Below are 18,457 nucleotides of genomic sequence, written 5' to 3'. Positions count from 1 at the left end.
TCCACGATTGTGGTGCACAATCGTGGATTGATTTGAAAACCAATAGAAGAATCTTAAAATGTATTCTAAAGCTCACAGGCACCCAGTGCAGAGACCTCAAAACCAGTGTAATGTGTGCTCTCCGTCTGGTCTTGGTCAGTACCCGTGCTGCAGCATTCTGTATGTTTTGCAGATGACCCATGGCTTTCTGGGGTAGACCAGACAAGAGAGCATTCCAGTAGTCAAGCTCAAGTCTCTCTGTATCAGCCTGAGAGAGAAACGTCCACAACTTGGCAATGTTCCTCAAGTGGTAAAAAAACAATTTTGGTCACATTTTGGTGATTTGAAATTTTGTTCAGAATCTATAATAAAACCTACATTTTTACCTGGTGTTTTATCTTTATTACCTGTGAATTAAAATTAACTAAGTGTGTGCACGAAAACCAGATTGGAATTTTTCACAAATACAGTTGGCACTTAAAAAATAATTTTGCTGTTTGAACACCAATTCTGCCAAACATTTGTTTTATTTTTAAATGGAAGGTTGGAAGAATCTAGATTACTTTTCCTCAGAAAGGGTTTCACCATAGCAGTTTTTATTGCAGTGGGGAAAGTGCTATCAATCAGGCACTGATTAACAATAGCTTGCACTTCTTCAGATATACAATTAAAACTCTTTTGAAGAAGTTGGTGGGGATAGGATCGAGAAGGCCGGTTGAAGGCTTAAGTTGTGATATCACCTTCCTGAGCATGTCTGTGTCAACCAGGGAAAATAAATCCATAGTGCCTTTGTTTGGAACAACCCTGCATCCCCGCCATCACTCAATTACTGTTGTTTGCGAAATCCAAAAACAACCCATTATAAATCACAATCTGGGTCAGGTGGAAATCATTTGAAAGTGTGTTCTATTACCAACACAACTAGCTAAGTTATAAAATACAATCTTACAGTGTTAGCCTTTCACAGGGCAATTCAGAGAAACGGATCGTAATTTTGGTGCTCCTAGAAAGGAGACGTGTGGATGCTGCTGCGTAGATGCAGGTGCGTGTTCCGCTTCGAATTTCCTTCACAATAGACAAACAGGGTAATTCTGGTCAGAACAACCCATGGTACTTCGTCATGTCATCTTGTACATCAAACATAGTGATCATAAACATTGACACTGTATATGACATGAGTTTTATGATATGGATATGTGAAGTGCAAATTTGGACTGTTTGGCTTGCTTGTATGACATCAAGGCAGTATTTATTATAATCCTCAACATCTCATCTTTCAAAATACATAGAGCCCTCTTAATTTACAGCATTTCTCTCACTCAGAACATTTACAAAAGTTGCCAAATTATCAGTGTCCAAATCTGCCATTTTCAACCCGTATACAGGTATGAGCATGAATGGCTACATAATGAGTTAAAAAAAAAAAATTATAACATAGTTTTACAACCCTGTTTGTAAGCTTTTAAATTAAATCAATCTCAACCGTTTGTCTTTTCCAGTGATGAAGTAGGGTATGCAAAATAGGTCAACTTTGAGCACCTTTATCTCTTGAATGTTTTGGCATTCAGGTCCAAAAAGTCACTCACTTTCTGAGCACTTCTACGATCGGCAAATATGTATGGAAGGTTTTGTTCAAATCAAAAAGGGGTGCTGTCAAAAAGTGACTGAATTCAGATGGATTTACCCATAGTGAAGCATCTCAAGGCTGTCCTTATAGTTAGCAACAGACGTTGTGATCAGCCGATCCACCACTGTATCCCAATGCAGAATCGAGCGCAGAAACACAGCAGTGCAACCCGTCTTAGCCAGCCCCAGAGGACACCAACCAACCTGTACGGCGGCCATAGTTAATAAATTAGCCATATAATTCCATCTGACTGCCGTACTGCACACTTGGGAATGAGGGTCCGGTCTCCTCCCACCCAGTGGGGCCTTCTTAGCTGTGTGTCTCCCAGGGGCCACGGCCGCCACGCTATATCAAACCTTTGATCAGCGGTGGGTGGTGACGGTGATGGCCGTTGGAGCAGGTGTGTCCTTGTGCAGATGCCAGTCCACCATCCCCTCCCAAGCCAGTCCAACCGTTCTACCGCCTCAACCACTGCCCTTGAATACACAGGGAGGCCCCCTATTAATCCTGTTATGAAAATGGTAGTGATAAATCACACCGTTTTTTTTGTTCCATCCGCACTATTCACAAAGCCTCCACACAGGGCTTTCCTGGTAGTCAATTAAGACAGAGGAGCGGGGAGAGGAGGAGGGGTCGGTGTCCAGTGTTGGAGAGAGCTCAAAGGCGTCTCAGACATCTGGAGATTAGTCAAACCTGTGCTGCAGAGGGGATCATTTGGCACCGACACCAACCATTCCTCTTCAGAACACCATGCTCTGTGGTGGTGTGGAGCAATACGGCCCATAGCGTATTGCTTTCTAACTGGATGGCATTAGAGTTTGTCCAAAGTATCCTTCCTGAATGTCGTTGACTAAGATCAATGCAGTCGGCCGTTGATGATGATGGCACCGGAGGTGATGGCTGCCGTTTTACGGGCTCCTAACCACTTGTGTTATTGTGTGCGTTTTTTCTCGTTATTTGTAATTTAGTTTGTACATAATGTTTCTGCCACCATCTCTTATGACCAAAATTAACTTCTAGATATCAGGACAGCGATTACTCACCTCGTACTGGACAAAGATTTTTTCTTGAACGAGTCGGACGCAAAGGATTTATTTCAGACACCCAACAATGCCCAAATCACCATCATTCTCATGAAGAAGAGACGGGGACGTAGGTCGGGTTGCCTTGTAAGGATCCGACGACGAGTGTGTAATCCGCCTTTACCATCAGTCCTATTAGCCAATGTGCAATCATTTGATAATAAAATGGACAAGCTCCGATCAAGACTATCCTATCAATGACCTTTAAGACCTTTAAACAGGTCAACATTCACAAGGTCGCAGGGCCAGACGGATTACCTGGACATTACCTGTACTCCAAGCGTGCGCTGACCAACTAGCAAGTGTCTTCACTGACATTTTCAACCTGTCCCTGACCGGGTCTGTAATACCAACATGTTTCATGAAGACCACCATAGTCCCTGTGCCCAAGACCACCAAGGTAACCTGCCTAAATGACTACCGACCCGACAGCCTGTAGAGAGGAGGTCAGAGACCTGGCAGTGTGGTGCCAGGAAACAACCTCTCACTCAACGTGATCAAGACAAAGGAGATGATTGTGGACTACAGGAAAATGAGGACCGAGCACGCCCCCATTTTCATCGACGGGGCTGTAGTGGAGCAGGTTGAGAGCTTTAAGTTCCTTGGTGTCCACATCACCAACAAACTATCATGGTCGAAACACACCAAGACAGTCATGAAGAGGGAACGTCAACGCCTATTCCACCTCAGGAGACTGAAATGATTTGTCATGGGTCCTCAGATCCTCAAAAAGTTATACAGCTGCACTATCACGAGCATCCTGACTGGTTACATCAACACCTGGTATGGCAACTGTTCAACCTCCAACCGCAAGGCACTACAGAGGGTAGTGCGTACGGACCAGTACATCACTGGGGCCAAGCATCCTGCCATCCAGGACCTCTATACCAGGCAGTGTCAGAGGAAGGCCCTAATAATTGCCAAAGACTCCAGCCACCCTAGTCACAGACTGTTCTCTCTGCTACTACACGGCAAAAGGTACCGGAGCGCCAAGTATAGGTCAAAAAGGCTTCTTAATAACCTCTTGGCGCARAGATCCCTTGAGCGGGATAATTTTCGTAAACATCCGCTGAATTGCAAGGCGCCAAATTCAAAATTTTATTTTTTATTTTTATTTATTTCATGAAATCACAAGTGCAATATACCAAAACACAGCTTAGCTTGTTGTTAATCCACCTGTCGTGTCAGATTTTGAAAATATGCTTTACAGCTAAAGCAAAATAAGCGTTTGTGTGAGTTTATCGATCAGTAGACAAAACATTACATACAGCTTGCAGCATTGGTCACGAAAGTCAGAAAAGCAATAAAATTAATCGCTTACCTTTGATGATCTTCGGAGGTTTGCACTCACGAGACTCCCAGTTACACAATAAATGTTCCTTTTGTTCGATAAAGATTATTTTTATATCCAAAAACCTCCATTTGGTTGGCGTGTTATGTTCAGTAATCCACAGGCTCGTGCAGGTCATGAAGGGCAGATGAAAATTCCAAATAGTATTCGTAAAGTTCGTAGAAACATGTCAAACGTTTTTTATAAATCAATCCTCAGGTTGTTTTTAACATAAATAATCGATAATATTTCAACCGGACGGTAAACTATTCAATACAAGAGAGAAAGAAAATGTCGAGCTACCACTTTCGCGCGCATGAACTAATCTAAGGACATTTTTCTCGCTCATTTTTTTTCTCGCTAAATCTCGCTCATTTTTCATAATAAAAGCTTGAAACTATGTCTAAAGACTGTTCATACTCCGTGGAAGCCATTGGAAAATGAATCTGGTTGATATCCCTTTAAAATGGAGGAAAGGCAGGCAATGGAACAGGATTTTTCAAAATAAGAGCCACTTCCTGGTTGGATTTCCTCTGGTTATCGCCTGCAAAATCAGTTCTGTTATACTCACAGATAATATTTTGACAGTTTTGGAAACTTTAGAGTGATAGGCCGTTTACTTTGGGAACATTATTTTCCAAACATTATAATACTGCCCCCTAGCTTCAAGAGGTTTTAACAGCTTCTACCCTCAAGCCATAACACTCCTGAACAGCTATTCAAATGGCTACCCGGACTATTTGCATTGCCCCCCCCCCCCCCCACCACCCACTCCCATTTTTACACTGCTGCTACTCTCTGTTTATTACTGAAGTTTTTTAATACTATATCTCTTGACACATTGATTAAAATAATCATGGCCTCTAAACCTTCAAGCTGCATACTGGGCCCTATTCCAACTAAACTACTGAAAGAGCTGTTTCCTGTGCTTGGCCCTCCTATGTTGAACATAACAAACGGCTCTCTATCCACCGGATGTGTACCAAACTCACTAAAAGTGGCAGTAATAAAGTCTCTCATGAAAAAGCCAAACCTTGACCCAGAAAATATAAAAAACTATCGGCCTATATCGAATCTCCAATTCCTATATCGAATCTCCAAAAATTCCTAAAAAAAAATGCTGTTGCACTGCAACTCACTGCCTTCCTGAAGATAAACAATGTATATGAAATGCTTCAGTCCAGTTTTTGACCCCATCATAGCAATGAGACTGCACTTGTGAAGGTGGTAAATTACCTTTTAATGGCATCAGACCGAGGCTCTGCATCTGTTCTCGTGGTCCTAGACCTTAGCGCTGCTTTTGATTACATCAATCACCACATTCTTTTGGAGAGATTGGAAACCCAAATGGGTCTACATGGACAAGTTCTGGCCTGGTTTAGATCTTATCTGTCAGAAATATATCAGTTTGTCTCTGTAGATGGTTTGTCCTCTGAAAAATCAACTGTAAATTCCGGTGTTCCTCTAGGCTCCGTTTTAGGACCACTATTGTTTTCACTATATATTTTACCTCTTGGTGATGTCATTCGGAAACCTAATGTTAACTTTCACTGCTATGCGGATGACACACAGCTGTACATTTCAATGATGATTGAACATGAACATGGTGAAGCCCCAAAATTGCCCTCCCTTGAAGTCTGTGTTTCAGACATAAGGAAGTGGATGGCGGCAAATGTTCTACTTTTAAACTCGGACAAAACAGAGATGCTAGTTCTAGGTCCCAAGAAACAAAGAAATCTTCTGTTGAATCTGACAATTAATCTTGATGGTTGTACAGTCATCTCAAATAATACTGTAAGGGACCTACTCTGGACCCTGATCTCATTTTTGACGAACATATCAAGACTGTTTCAAGGACAGCTTTTTCCCATCTACGTAACATTGCAAAAATCAGAAAATGTCTGTCCAAAAATGATGCACAAACATTCATCCATGCTTTTGTCACTTCTAGGTTAGACTACTGCAATGCTCTAATAAACTTCAGTTAGTGCTAAACACGACTGCTAGAATCTTGACTAGAACCAAAATATTTGATCATATTACTCCAGTGCTGCTAGCCTCTCTACACTGGCTTCTTGTTAAGGCTAGGGCTGATTTCAAGGTTTTACTGCTAACCTACAAAGCATTACATGGGCTTGCTCCTACCTATATTTCCGATTTGGTCCTGCCGTACATACCTACACGTACGCTACGGTCACAAGATGCAAGCCTCCTTACTGTCCCTAGAAACATAGTCAGGTCTCCTACATAGTCAGGTCAGGTCTCCTACATAGTGAGGTCTCCTATCTAGGGCTTTCTCCTTTAGAGCAACATTTTTATGGAATGGTCTGCCTATCCATGTGAGAGACGCAGACTCGGTCTCGACCTTTAAGTCTTATTGAATACTCATCTCTTCAGTAGGTCCTATGAATGAGTGTAGTCTGGCCCAGGAGTGTGAAGGTGAACGGCACTGGAGCAACGAACCGCCCTTGCTGTCTCTGCCTGGCCGGTTCCCCTCTCTCCACTGTGATTCTCTGCCTTAAACCCTATTACAGGGGCTGAGTCACTGGCTTACTGGTGCAATTCCATGCCGTCCCTAGGAGCGGTGTGCCACTTGAGTGATCTTCCTGTCCGGGTTGGCGCCCCCTCCTAGGTTTGTGCCGTGGGGGAGATCTTCGTGGGCTATACTCGGCCTTGTCTCAGGATAGTAAGTTAGTGGTTGAAAATATACCTCTAGTGGTGTGGGGGCTGTGCTTTGGAAAAGTGGGTGGGGTTATATCCTGCCTGTTTGGCCCGGTCCGGGGGTATCGTCGGACGTGGCCACAGTGTCTCCTGACCCCTCCTGTCTCAGCTGCAATAGTTTGTGTCGGGGGGCTAGGGTCAGTCTGTTATATTTGGAGTATTTCCCCTGTCTTATCCGGTGTCCTGTGTTAATTTAAGTGTGCTCTCTCTGATTCTCTCTCTCTCTCTTTTTTTCTCTCTCTGTCTCTSTCTCTCTCTCGCTCAGAGGACCTGAGCCCTAGGACCATGCCTCAGGACTACCTGGCCTGATGACTCCTTGCTGTCCCCAGTCCACCTGGTCGTGCTGCTGCTCCAGTTTCAACTGTTCTGCCTGCGGCTATGGAACCCTGACCTGTTAACCGGACGTGCTACCTTGTTCCAGACCTACTGTTTTCAACTCTCAAGAGACAGAAAGAGCGGTAGAGATACTCTGAATGATCGATTATGAAAAGCCAACTGACATTTACTCCTGAGGTGCTGACCTGTTGCACCTTCTACAACCACTGTGATTATTATTATCTGACTCTGCAGGTCATCTATGAACATTTGAACATCTTGGCCATGTTCTGTTATAATCTCCACCCGGCACAGCCAGAAGAGGACTGGCCACCCCTCATAGCCTGGTTCCTCTCTAGGTTTCTTCCTAAGTTCCGGCCTTTCTAGGGAATTTTTCCTAGCCACCATGCTTCTACACTTGCATTGCTTGCTGTTTGGGGTTTTAGGCTGGGTTTCTGTACAGCACTTTGTGACATCAGCTGATGTAAGAAGGGCTTTATAAATACATTTGATTGATTGATTGATTTATTATCCATGCATAGTCACTTTACCTACATGTACATATTACCCGCAACTAACCTGTGCCCTTGCACATTGACTCTGTACCGGTACCCACTGTATATATACAGTTTTTTTTGTTTTTAAGTCTACACCTGTTGTATTAGGTGCATGTGACAAATAACATTTTATTTATTTGAAAAATGAAAAACTTGCTTTCAATGAGAATGCCAGATCTATAACTCACATGTCTATGTGAATTTTGTCGGATTTTCGTAGACATTTGCATATTGCACCTTTAAGTCACTGTTAGAATATTAATACACATAATTATAGACGACCATAGTCATACCATTCCATCACTGCCTGTCCATTTCATGACCTAAACAAGATGGATGATGAACTTTTTCTCCAATCTGTGGCCTACGTCTTTGTGCCAACAGTAGATGAAGCGATACAATGAAGTAAGCGACGCTCTAGTCTTGCTATCCTGCTCCAATACATTAGTCAGTGGAGGATGACAGCACCCTAGTCAAGCTGGTCTGGAGAAGGCAGTCTGGTTGCACTGAGTCACGTCAGTGTTCGCATCCCAAATGGCACCCTATTCCCTACATAGTACTTTTGACATTGTATCAACCGTGCGTACATTTCTCACTAAATTCTGGCGTACGTGGAGATTCGAGGATTTGCGTATGCAAATAATTATTGGGATTTATCTAACTGCCGCATGCAACATACACACGCTTTCATTGCTAAATCAAAGCAATATGTGCGCTAGTAAACAAGCATTATAACCCCACCTGCAAAACGGTCCCTTCCATTCACCATTTTGGTGACAAAAATGCCTGATTTCCTGTATGATTTGGAGACGTTGGAAGTGGGACATGACAGTTCCTAAAAGAAAGCACAATTTCATCTTCTCACTTTTCTGTAGAAGTATGGGCAGAATGTTTTCATATTTTTCAGGGACTTTTTCAAACAAAAAATGCACATAGCGAGTGCCAAACACTGGCAGCGCATTCTGCAGTTCGAGCAAAACCTAACTTTTCCACAAAATAACAATATTTTCTTGCCAAACAGTTGATCAACCACTAGAAGTTATGCTTACGCACGGTCCGAGATTTGCGTGGAGATACTTACACTTTCCTCTCAAGTTAAATATTTATACATTTTGCGGGAAAACTGGTGCCTGCAAGGTTTAAAGCATTTGTTGATAAATGAGGCCTCAGACACCTTAGGGTCCGGGTCAAAAGTAGTGCAATAAGGCTGCGTTTACACAGGTAGCCCAATTCTGATAGTTCTTTCTCTAATTGGTCTTTTGACCAATCAGATAATCTCTGGAAAAATCTGATGTGAAAGATCTGATTGGTTAAAAGACCAATTAGTTGGGAAATTATCAGAATTGGGCTTCCTGTGTAAACGCAGCCTATATAGGAAATATGGTGCCATTTGGGACACACTCATTCTGGGTTGAAGTGAGAGTCCATCACAATCCAGGGGAGAGAGAACTTTGATAGACTGCAGGGTGACAAAATAATGCTGGCTTCCCAAGTGACCATGGGGAAAAATACAGTGGAGCAGACATCCATTCAGCAAGCCATACAGACAGACAGACAGAGGGTAGAATGGGGGAGGGGAGCATCTATTACAGGAAATATTAAATGTGCACCACCTTGCTCTACCGCCATCTACCCCTTCTCCATTTCCCTATTTCTCCCTGTATCTGAGGGCAGCATGATGGTGAGTTATTTTACCGCAGTTTGGCACAGCATGGAGCATTCAGCTCCCCAGATGGTCCTCCTGGTGATTCACTTTGCCGCCTTGTCTGTTGCTGGGCAGCATGGAGGGCTATGATAACATCACACACTTTTCAGGCCAGACTTGAATAAATGAGGCACATTTGTGTGTACATTTTAACAAGCATGTTCCAAAAAAAATATCCCCTCATCTGTGGGCTGTCATCCTATACTGGTACAGCCACATAGCATTATGAAAGGTAATCTCTTAACAAGTTTAATGACGGTCTGGATTTAAAAGCACTACAAATCTCAGTCAGAAAATAAATTGTAATAATTATAGCACGGCTGGGCTGGGGCTTATAGATTGCTGCAAGCCAGAAAAGCACACAACACTTACTAGCCTCCACTAATTTATTAGGCCAGGAATATGCAACTCAAATCCAGATTGGTATCACACTTCTCTCCCAGCCCTACAGCTAACACACTAATTGCATTCTAAAATGAAGACCACAATTAGTTGATTATTGGAGTCACGTGTGGGACTGGGGCAAAGTTGTGGCCCCCGAGGACTGGAATTCACCATCCCTGCATTAGGCTATGTCACTAGTCTGGGCTAGCATGCTACAGTGCTAGACATGCTGCTCTTCCAGCCAAGTGAGCATGCTGTCCTGCTTGCCTAAGCTAACTCTTAACTACTCCACTAACATTGGCTAACACGCCCCACAGCTAAACATGCTGCTAACATAACGTTGTCCTAGCAGCTACTGTACCTAGCCTACGATAACAGTCCTCTATGCTAGCTAGTGTGGGGCTAACAAGCCTCTCAGCTAGCCAGGCTAACATGCCATTTCCTGAGTCAGTGTGAGTTTGGCAGGCTCTGGCAGGGGCACCTCCTGCCCTTTGCAATGTGGGCCAGTGGGGGTGCGAGAGCAGACCTTGGCCCGGTATCACCTCCGTCCGATCCAGCGATAGTACGGCCAGGAGCCAGGAGATGACAGCATCTCATTGCTGCCGTCTCTGGGACCGATAAATCTTCCCCAGGCTCTGGATTTGTGCAGGCATGTTTGAGAATACACCATTGTCTCTAACTCTGCCACAGCTGTTCAACTCATAACACCAAGTTTAAACCATGTGGGCCAAAGTAAGAGTCGAGCCTGCAAAGTTGGGGTGAAGTCAGACGTGCCAACTATAGCGCGTTTGACAATGGAGATTTTGTACACACAAATCAGCCATTTCTAAACGACGCATGGCATAGAGAGGTCTCTTAATGGCTATTAGCAATGCGGTTAAATACTTCAGAACCGAGCCTGTGCGATTCCTTTGATTTTGCCTTTGCACCGCACTGCATGTTTTTCAGATAAGCACATCCCCCGTTTCCATGGCAAAGCAGTAAACTGTGGCTGCACTGGATTTTCCACCTGGTCATGTTAACCTGATTCCACACTGCACATACTCCACAGAGAATAGTTTCATGAAAACTATAGACCCATTTTATATTATATATACACACACACACACACACACACACACACACACACACACACACATCCCACACATCCCACACATCCCACAGTAGAAATGTAGCATATAGTAATTTCTGAACATACTCTCTGTAGACAGTGGTACCCATAGCCTCCGCAGCACCACAGAGAAGACATATCTTTGTTGTCAGGTAGAGGGAGGCCTGTTTTGTGTCCACTTACCAGCTAGGACGCTAGCTAGATGACTAATGAATACAAATGTTCTAAATTGATCCTACGAGCCAGACAGCTTTCATTGTTCCATACTAAGAACATTTCCTTCTCTCAGAAGCAAAATAAGGACACTGCAGTCGACGGAGTTAGCTTCTCTGTCTCGCGATGGGGTTGCCATGTTGAGATCTGCATACCCGGGCAATGGGCACAGACCGCATTCATTGAAACTGGCTGGTGGTAGTGAGGCTAGCAGGGGTGGGAGTGAGAGTGAGGAAGGCTGTTGAGAGTGAGCCTCTGCCCGCCCCCCTTGCGCTCTGGGCGGCTGTCTAGGACAGATTATGCTGCCAGTGCCAGCCCCTTTCTTCCAGTGTTCCTGATCAACAGAGCACGCTTTGTGCTGAAATGACAAACCACAAAGTCAAGCCAACATCTGCAGGATGAAGGGGGGGGCAAGGATAAAGGGCTAGGGGGGGCTGCAGGAAGGGCCAGACATGAGTGAAAAATCATTTCAGATTCAGCCGGTTGTAGTCGGTGGATGTGATACATACTCAAAATATCTGTTGCATTGCCATACAAAATGTTTGATAAAAGAAGGGTGGGAAAAATGGTATTTAAGCAAAGACATTCATGTACAGTGATTATTATGTTACCTATACAACAATATGACAAAGGATTAAGTTAAATCCGACCGCTGAGACTTAAGACTTGTTCACACTACAGGCCTTAATGCTCAAATCAGTTTTGTTTTTTAAATCAGTTTTGGAATACTGCCTGTCCAAATCAGATTGGTAGTCATTTGCTGACATGGCCACGCTAGTTGTCATGCTAATTGTGGTGGGTGTGTGTGCAGTGGCATAGAATGATTGGTGATGGTGCTCGTGTTTCCTCTCACTCAGAAGTTGTTGTTTAGCAACTAGCAAGCTAAGGTGACAACAATTCCTATGAAGGTGGTTTGAAATGTGGCTTGAAATATCCGATTCCATGTGCTTTTTGGCTGTTCAGACTGCAGGAAAAAGATCTGATTCGGATATGCATTTTTTATTTTATTTGAGTCACTTCAAACTGCCAGTGTGAACAAAGCTTTAATGTACCTTTGGGGCTTGACATCTAGAGCGATTGTATAAAATCCACGTCTAAATGCAGATATAATTTGAGGCAAGTTGCTGATTGTATATAATGGCTGTACACAAGGCTACACTCTAAATGTGACAGAGTGAATGTGGTGTGAAAGCTTAGCCATCCACGACTACACAGAGACCTTTCCAAGAGGATTTAGATTTGAGCAAAAAAACTGATTTGAAGAATTTGTAATTATGTGTACTACCTAGTACCTTTCCAACAGGGGGTGTTGTCTGTGCTCCTTAAAGTAAGCAGGCCTGATCTTTACTGAAACGAGCATCTAACACATAATCTTGAGATCCAAGACAGAACACAACAACCAAATGTCAAAACCACACAGCAACAGGCTTCAAAACAAACCAAGCAGCAGCATACACCACAGCTAATAATAATAATAATAACACATTGAATTTAAAGCGTCTTTAAAAAAAAACACAGTTCTGGAAAAAATGAGCAGCAGCTAACAAGCCCATAGCCAAAGGTACTCCCAATGCTCCAAAGTAGTGGCGGTCGGTGCCGTTTAAGATGAGGGAGGATGATAATTTTTTTATGAGCATGGCCTTATTTCTATTGCAGCATATTGGATGACTGTTATTCATATTCCATTCACCCATCATGAGGTTGCTACAACCTAGCCTATGAAAGAAAGTTTACAAAGCAGGTGCACAGGTCAAAATAATTTTGAGTAATCAAGGTGACAGACAGTGACACATTCAATACCGCCTTGCACACTCTTGCCTGCATCTAGCTGATCTAGGGTGTAATCATTAGTCCAACAGTTGCAAATGAGAGTTTCCATTGGACAAATTCAGGTATGTTTATCCCCATTTTGTTCCGTTTCTTCTGTTTAAGAAACGTTTATCAACAGAATCGCCGGACTGAATTCACCCTGATCACAAGCAAACACTACACTTTCAATGCAGCCACATAAAAACAGCATGATACATTTGCTCGTTGTATATATCATTCATTTTCGCAACTATCTACGCGGTCTCCTCACCTTTTCCCTTGCTTGTGGACGTCAGTGAAAAACTTTCCAAGCCAAACCTTCATATCCTGACCGCTACACACAGCCTACATTGTTGTCATGTCATAGTCAACAAGAACTACTAGAACTAACGCATTAGTAAACCCACTACAATCATACAGTACAATAGGTACAGTCAGAAAGCAGTTTAGCAGTTACACCGGTGGGCCCTGGTGGCAATAAATTAATAAAACCAAAATCTTACCCTGACTTGGAAGAGTTCCAGTGTTGGGTAGCCATAGCCAGCTAGCTAACATAGCACCCCTCTCTGTTTGAATAGGGTAAACTAGCTAGCTGCATTAGCAGTTTTTTTTATTTAACCTTTATTTAACTAGGCAAGTCAGTTAAGAACAAGTTCTTATTTACAATGACGGCCTACCGGGGAACAGTGGGTTAACTGCCTTGTTCAGGGGCAGAACGACAGATTTTTACCTTGTCAGCTCGAGGATTCGATCCAGCAACCTTTTGGTTACTGGCCCAACGCTCTGACCACTAGGATACCTGCCACCTCGTAGTTACACCGGTTGGCCCCAGTGGCAATAAATTAATAAAACCAAAATCTTACCCTGACTTGGAAGAGTTCCAGTGTTGGAAAGCCATAGCTAGCTAGCTAACACAGCATCCCTCTCTGTTCAAGTAGGCTAAACTAGCTAAGTCAAAGTGAAAAAAAATACAACCAAATATACTGTAGCTAGCTCTCTCTCTCTCCTGCTTCTCCTTAATGTTATAAGTAAATAATTTGTTCAAAACTGTTCAACTATTGTATTTCTCTCTCTTTGAGTCAACTACTTACCTACAATTTATTCACTTCAGTGCTAGCTAGCTGTAGCTTGTGCGATCTAGATTCATGCTACTAGATTCATGCTTTGATCCTTTGATTGGGTGGACAACATGTCAGTTCATGCTGCAAGAGCTCTGATAACTTCCGGAAGAGGTCCTCCAACCTGTCATAATTACTGTGTATGTCTATGGAAGGGGGTGAGAACCATGAGCCTTCTAGGTTTTGTATTGAAGTCGATGTACCCAGAAGAGGACAGAAGCTAGCTGTCCTCCGGCTAGACCATGGTGCTAACATACAGAGTGCTGCTGAGGTTACTGTAAACCTTCATTGCAAAACAATATCTTTTAATCAATTATTTGGTGACGTGAATATATTTACTATAGTTTTACTTAAAAATGCTAACTTTTTTAATGTTCACTATTTTTATTTTTATGCAATTCACTGAGGAGGATGGTCCTCCCCTTCCTCCTCTGAGGAGCCTCCACTACTCCCAAGCCATGTAAAACATTGTCAAACACATTAATGCAAACTTGCATATGCATGCATATGAAACACATTCAAAGAAGCATGCATCTAATCATAGGACATGGTAAAACATTTGGGATGTAACGGTACACGTATTCGTACTGAACCGTTCATTACGGGGACCTCGGTTCGGTACGCACTGTGAACCCGAATGAATACGTCAAATATATACACTGCATTCGGAAAGTATGACCCCTTCACTGTTTCCACATTTTGTTACGTTACAGCCTTTATTCTAAAATGTATTATATAGTTTTTCCCCCCTCATCAATCTACACACAATACCCCATTATGACAAAAAAAACGGTTTATTACATTTTTGCAAATGTACAGTGGGGAGAACAAGTATTTGATACACTGCCGATTTTGCAGGTTTTCCTACTTACAAAGCATGTAGAGGTCTGTAATTTTTATCATAGGTACACTTCAACTATGAGAGACGGAATCTAAAACAAAAATCCAGAAAATCACATTGTATGATTTTTAAGTAATTAATTTGCATTTTATTGCATGACATAAGTACTTTGATACATCAGAAAAGCGAACTTAATATTTGGTACAGAAACCTTTTTGTTTGCAATTACAGAGATCATACGTTTCCTGTAGTTCTTGACTAGGTTTGCACACACTGCAGCAGGGATTTGGCCACTCCTCCCTACAGATCTTCTCCAGATCCTTCAGGTTTCGGGGCTGTCGCTGGCAATACGGACTTTCAGCTCCCTCCAAAGATTTTCTATTGGGTTCAGGTCTGGAGACTGGCTAGGCCACTCCAGGACCTGAGATGCTTCTTACGGAGCCACTCCTTAGTTGCCATGGCTGTGTGCTTCATGTCGTTGTCATGCTGGAAGACCCAGCCACGACCCATCTTCAATGCTCTTACTGAGGGAAGGAGGTTGTGGCCAGATCTCGCGATACATGCCCCCATCCATCCTCCCCTCAATACGGTGCAGTCGTCCTGTCCCCTTTGCAGAAAAGCATCCCCAAAGAATGATGTTCCACCTCCATGCTTCACGGTTGGGATGGTGTTCTTGGGGTTGTATCAGACTTTTCTTCCTCCAAACACGGCGAGTGGAGTTAGACCAAAAAGCTCTATTTTTGTCTCATCAGACCACATGACCTTCTCCCATTCCTCCTCTGGATCATCCAGATGGTCATTGGCAAACTTCAGACAGGCCTGGACATGCACTGGCTTAAGCAGGGGGACCTTGCGTGCGCTGCAGGATTTTAATCCATGACGGCGTAGTGTGTTACTAATGGTTTTCTTTGAGACTGTGGTCCCAGCTCTCTTCAGGTCATTGACCAGGTCTGCCGTGTAGTTCTGGGCTGATCCTCACCTCCTCATGATCATTGATGCCCACGAGTGAAATCTTGCATGGACCCCAGACCGAGGGTGATTGACCGTCATCTTGACTCTTCCATTTTCTAATAATTGCGCCACAGTTGTTCCTTCTCACCAAGCTGCTTGCCTATTGTCCTGTAGCCCATCCAGCCTTGTGCAGGTCTACAATTTTATCCCTGATGTCCTTACACAGCTCTCTGGTCTGGCATTGTGGAGAGGTTGGAATCTGTTTGATTGAGTGTGTGGACAGGTGTCTTTTATACAGGTAACGAGTTCAAACAGGTGCAGTTATACAGGTAATGAGTGGAGAACAGAGGGCTTCTTAAGAAAAACTAAACAGGTTGTGAAGAAGCCGGAATTCTTACTGGTTGGTAGGTGATCAAATACTTATGTCATGCAATAAAATGCAAATGAATTATTTAAAAATCATACAATGTGATTTTCTGGATTTTTGTTTTAGATTCCGTCTCTCACAGTTGAAGTGTACCTATGATAAAAATTACAGACCTCTACATGCTTTGTAAGTAGGAAAACCTGCAAAATCGGCAGTGTATCAAATACTTGTTCTCCCCACTGTATAAAAAAATACAAAACTGAAACATTTGCAGAACTATTCCGACCCTTTACTCAGTACTTTGTTGAAGCACCTTTGGCAGCGATTACAGCCTCTCTTTTTGGGTATGACACTACAAAATTGGCACACCTGTATTCGGAGAGTTTCTCCCATTCTTCTCTGCAGATCCTCTCAAGCTCTGTCAGGTTGGATGGGGAGCATTGCTGCTCAGCTATATTCAGGTCTCTCCAGAGATGTTCGATCGGATTCAAGTCCGGGCTCTGGCTGGGCCACTCAAGAACATTCAGAGACTTATCCCAAAGCCAATCCTGCGATGTCTTGGCTGTGTGCTTAGGGTCGTTGTCCTGTTGGAAGGTGAAATGTCGCCCCAGTCTGAGGTCCTGAGTGCTCTGGAGCAGGTTTTCATCAAGGATCTCTCTGTACTTGGCTCTGTTAATCTTTCCCTCAATCCTGACTTGTTTCCCAGTCCCTGCCGCGGAAAAACATCCCCACAGCATGATGCTGCCACCACCATGCTTCACCGTAGGGATTGAATTCAATCTTTGTTTCATCAGACCAGAGAATCTTGTTTCCCATGCTCTGAGAGTCCTTTAGGTGCCTTTTGGCAAACTCCAAGCGGACTATCATGTGCCTTTTACTGAGGAGTGGCTTCCATCTGGCCACTCTACCATAAAGGCCTGATTGGTGGAGTGCTGCAGAGATGGTTGTCCTTCTGGAAGGTTCTCCCATCTCTACAGAGAAACTCTGGAGCTCTGTCAGTGACGATAGGGTCACCTCCATGACCAAGGTCTATCTCCCCCGATTGCTCAGTTTGGCCGTGCGGCCAGCTCTAGGTGGATCCAAACTTCTTCCATTTAATATGATGAGGCCACTGTGTTCTTGGGGACCTTCAATGCTGCAGAAATGTTTTGGTACCCCAGATCTGTGCCTCAACACAATCCTGTCTCGGAGCTCTACGGACAATTCCTTGGACCTCATGGCTTGGTTTTTGCTCTGACAACTGTGGGACCTCATATAGACAGGTGTGTGTCTTTCCAAATCATGTCCAATCAATTGAATTTACCACAGGTGTACTTCAATCAAGTTGTAGAAACATCAAGGATAATTTTTTTTCTGGCTATTCCGTTAAAACAAATAGAGCCTATGTGCATGCTGTAATCAAAATGTAAATCTTATTTGCTGCATTTCAAACTGAGGCGCAGCCGGGAACTACACTGCTCAAAAAAATAAAGGGAACATTTAAACAACACAATGTAACTCCAAGTCAATCACACTTCTGTGAAATCAAACTGTCCAATTAGGAAGCAACACTGATTGACAATAAATTTCACATGCTGTTGTGCAAATAGAATAGACAAAAGGTGGAAATTATAGGCAATTAGCAAGACACCCCCAAAAAAGGAGTGATTCTGCAGGTGGTGACCACAGACCACTTCTCAGTTCCTATGCTTCCTGGCTGATGTTTTGGTCACTTTTTGAATGCTGGCGGTGCTCTCACTCTAGTGGTAGCATGAGACGGAGTCTACAACCCACACAAGTGGCTCAGGTAGTGCAGTTCATCCAGGATGGACATCAATGCGAGCTGTGGCAAAAAGGTTTGCTGTGTCTGTCAGCGTAGTGTCCAGAGCATGGAGGCGCTACCAGGAGACAGGCCAGTACATCAGGAGACGTGGAGAGGCCGTAGGAGGGCAACAACCCAGCAGCAGGAGTGCTACCTCCGCCTTTGTGCCAGGAGTGCACTGCCAGAGCCCTGCAAAATGACCTCCAGCAGGCCACAAATGTGCATGTGTCTGCTCAAACGGTCAGAAACAGACTCCATGAGGGTGTGTATGAGGGCCCGACGTCCACAGGTGGGGTTGTGCTTACAGCCCAGCACCGTGCAGGCGTTTGGCATTTGCCAGAGAACACCAAGATTGGCAAATTCGCCACTGGCGCCCTGTGCTCTTCACAGATGAAAGCAGGTTCACACTGAGCACATGAGCACATGTGACAGAGGTGACAGAGTCTGGAGACGCCGTGGAGACGTTCTGCTGCCTGCAACATCCTCCAGCATGACCGGTTGGCGGTGGGTCAGTCATGGTGTGGGGTGGCATTTCTTGGTGGCCGC

This window comes from Salvelinus sp. IW2-2015, linkage group LG17, assembly GCF_002910315.2.
Source record: "Salvelinus sp. IW2-2015 linkage group LG17, ASM291031v2, whole genome shotgun sequence".
NCBI lineage: Eukaryota > Metazoa > Chordata > Actinopteri > Salmoniformes > Salmonidae > Salvelinus > Salvelinus sp. IW2-2015.
This window is presented reverse-complemented; position numbering follows the sequence as displayed.